This window comes from Lissotriton vulgaris, chromosome 4_1 (assembly GCF_964263255.1).
Source record: "Lissotriton vulgaris chromosome 4_1, aLisVul1.2, whole genome shotgun sequence".
Taxonomy (NCBI): domain Eukaryota; kingdom Metazoa; phylum Chordata; class Amphibia; order Caudata; family Salamandridae; genus Lissotriton; species Lissotriton vulgaris.
In genome coordinates, this window is record NC_141691.1 from 270,001,932 (window position 1) to 270,006,088 (window position 4,157).

Consider the following 4,157-nt stretch of genomic DNA (forward strand, 5'->3'; position numbering starts at 1 on the left):
AAACTTTAGACCTGTCAAATGTTTCATTTTCACAGGTCGAATTGAAGATTTTCAGTGGCTCCAGTCAGTTCTAAAGTCACGTTTGCAGTACCGTTGTAGTGGATGGCACAATAGGTGCTGCAGTCCACTAGTAGCATTTAACTCACCGTCCCAGGGTAGACCTTGTACCACTTCTACAGTCAGCAAAAACAGAGGCCAAAAAACTGGGAGTACGCTAATCAAAAGATGGTCACTTCCTAGAAGTGTCTTTTGAATTACATATGAGTAAGTGAATATGGTATTGGGACAGGAAACTTCAGTAAGCACAATTTCTTCAAAGGAACTACTATTACACGAGAGTGACTTGCATTGTGGAGATTTTGATACATTGCTTTGGATAAATATTGTAGTTAAAAGGTGTTATAAGTCCCTAAACCTCTTTAAATGCTCATTGCATTCCGCTTTTCTTCATTGTATCATATTTATATTCCTTTCAGGTTTTTTTTAATGCTTTTTATGATTAATGTTTCAAATGCTCTTTCCTTTTTTTTTCTTCTTATTATTCTATTGCCCAGATTTTCCTTTTGATACTATTTTGATACTATTTACAACTGTGTGATTGCTTTATTTATCATAGCTTTCATTGTTTTATATTTCCAATGTACTTTGTTTTGACACCTTGCTTTTCTCTTACCGTTATCAAATACAATTTTCTTGAACTTTAAAAAGGTGTTATATTGCTATGCTTTAGTTTATTCTAGATGTTTGAGTCAACAATATGGAGTAGTAATCCTATTTGTCCTTGGTGAAAGTCGTTGTCATAAAATAGTAACATAGTGAGATGCAAAAATTTAAATATACACGATCACCCTGAGAAAAAGTTCAATACAAATTTTGTTCTATGCATGCACAAGTCACATTTCCATTGACTGAAAAACCCTGCAAATCTGTAAACCTTATTTTTTTTAACAGTAGAACTAGCTCTGGCATAAAAAATGTGTCAGTTAAAAAATATATATTTCAGAAACAATCTTTAAGTTTTGCTTTGTGTTTGAAGAAATACCTCCCAAAAGTCCAAATTCTAATTTATAATGCTCACTTAATTGAGTATAGAGACCGGCAGGTTGAAACCTCTCACCACCCAAAACTTTAGAAAGGCAGTAAAATGTGTTCCTTCTCAGGAGTGTATGCATTTGGAAACCACATTTGAGAAAATATGACGACCTTTAACTACAGTTTCTCCATGAGTCCTTTGAATTGCCATAGACTTTAGTGATTTATAAGTAGGAAGCAGAAGTCTTTTATCAACTGGGTATTCTTAGTTGGCCTGTTTTCATAATTTATTGCTCCTGCAAGGAAACAAAGCTAATCATGCTCACAAAAGGTAGTTTCAGACTTCCATCAATAAAAATCCCTTCATGAATTCTCTTTGCGAAATCATTATTTTAAAGTCAGAACATGAGGAGGCGTTCTGTGGAATCAACGTGTCCCTGGGTCATACAAATGATATATTGTCTGTAATGAGAACATTAATTACAAAAGATCGCTGTACTGCAGAAAAAAAGTTGAATAAACAACTAGCAAAACTCAAAATGATACATAAAGTTGAAATACCCTTGGTTGCATTACTGTTTTCACTTTCTCTTTGAGGTGTGCGTTTGTGTAAACAAATAACAACAATGCAGGTTTTATTGTATTTAATATCATAATGATATCTATATCACACGGAACATATTTTCATGGAATGGCGGCTGTTAAGTCAAACACATTCCTGGGTGATTTGCGGTCATTTGCGATCTAGACAAGTGAAGTAGACTTTAGTCCTAAAAGAATGACAGTTAAATGCACATTAATAGGAACTGCAAAGTCCAAGTCAGCAAAAAGGACCGCGCTATTTTCCAGTGATTCGCTGGATCCTGTTAAAAATTCATCCAAGCTTTAAGGTTTATCATTCGCACACGAGCTAGAGGTTAGTTGGAATTATGGAAACATTTACCACCTATCGCCACACCTTGAGGCCATATTATGTATTTTTATTGTTTGCGCAGTGCGCAACGATTAAGGTGGGACCGGCGCAAACAATGAAAGTGTGCCTTTTATGATGAATACACTGCCCTCATGGCAGCACATTCATGTGAAAACACAGAGTGGCTGCTTACAACACCTACTTGTTGTCACAGTGTAGGAGGCACCTACCTGCATTTTTACAGGGCATTAGAGATCCCCTTGCAGATGGGTGCAGTCAGTGACAGCTTCTGCCGGCAAGGGGATGTCTGGTGGGTCAATAGGACCCCCTTTCTTTCCTCCAGAGGTCCCCTCTCAGGGGGCCATATTACAGTAAGTGCCCTGGAGGCGCAACTGAGATATGCGCACCCCCTGGGGGGCACTTTGGTATGACAGAAGGGGCTCAGATGCTTGGACTTCCCCTTCATAAATACCAATAGTGCTGGCGCATTTAAAGCGTCAGCGCTACCTTCAGGGGGAATTTCCTCATATGCATGGGGGCGTGCCCTATGCAAATGAGGGGATTCCTTTGCCTCGGCGGTCACGGCATATTACTGATGTGAGCGTAGAGGCACAGAAGCTTTCAGGGGGCGCCTGCACAGTGCGCCACCTAAGATGTGGCACACTGTGAGTGCGCCCCTAGAAAATAGTCTTCTGAAGGGGGGAAAGGGGGTCCTATGGAGCCACCAGACATCCCTTTGCAGGCAGGTGCAGTCAGGGACTGCACCTGCCTGCAAAGGAATCACTAATCCCCTGTAAAAGTGCAGGCCCGTGCAGCCTGCACAGTGAAAGCATGGAGGTGCAGCACATTCACCGTAATAGGACACACTTTCATTGTTTGCACCATGCACACCTTTTAATATGTGCAGCCGGCACAAACTATGAAAATGCATAATACAGCTGGGAGTGTGCAACCTTCTAGGTAGCCACACTGGGAGTGCACCCCCTGAGAGCTTCTTTGCCTCTGCGCCCTAGTCAGTAATACGGCGTGGGTGCAGAGGCGTAGGAATTCCCTCATTTGCCTAGTGCATGCCCCAATGAAAATGAGGGAATGCCCCCTGAAGGTAGTTTTAGATGCGTCAGTGCTGTCGGTATTACTGAAGTCGGCACAGAAGCGTCTGCGCCTCCTTCTGTATTACCAAAGTGCCCCGAGGCGCGCAATATTGGTGAAAGCACCTGTTGCAGCTCCAGGCCACTTACTGTAATGTGTCCCCTTGATGTATATCTTTGAATCGATAAAGACCTGAATTAAAGGTGAAAAATCCATGATCCTCAAAGAAACACCGAGGGGCATATTTACTAGAAAACTTTGCACCAAATACGACAGCGCAGCGCTCTGACCTTTTTAACCTGCATGGGTGCATTGTAATCAGTACAATACAACACGCCCTGTGTTTTCCCTACTGGTGGCGCTAAAATTATCTACCTATCACCAACCGAGGCACACTTGCAGGGAATTATTACTTATGAGCAGGAAGGTGTCCCTTGCCGCACATAAACAATCCGTTATGGTCATTTGTTACTTCAATGTGTGCTCCATTCTGCAGCACACACAAAAAGCAAATCATTATTATTTAATGATTGTTCATGTTCATGAAGGGACACCTTCCTGCACATAAACAATCATTAATGGATTTGTGCTCAGCAGGCTATCATCCTGTGAGTGACAACCTTTCCCAATGGGTCACAAATTTCAGCCTGCCTCATGAATATTAATGAGGGAGGTCTCTTGCGAGGTAATGGTCAATGTTGAGTTGCATTTCTTAACCTACACAACAGCAAGCTATTCTATTCACTTATGAAGATACTGACCACCTCCTGTTAATGATCTCGCTGAAGATAGCTTTAGATTTCTGCTAATTATGGTTACATAATCAATTTCAATATGTAAATACTGCAGTACGTTGGGTTGTAGGTTGACTGGGGTACAGTCAAGCACCAACCACAATCCTAGTCAGAGTAAGAACCAGTCCAACCCTAAATTAACCTGTGCTCACCCTTCGCTAGCTTATCTCAGAGCAGTCAGGCCTAACTTAAAAATAATGTGTAAAGTATTTGAACAACACTTCAAACAGTGGATTAGTAAAAAACACCACACAAAAGTATTCCACAACAGGCTAGAAAATTAGAATTCAATTGAATAAATAAAATAAGACCAAAATGCCAAAAATCCA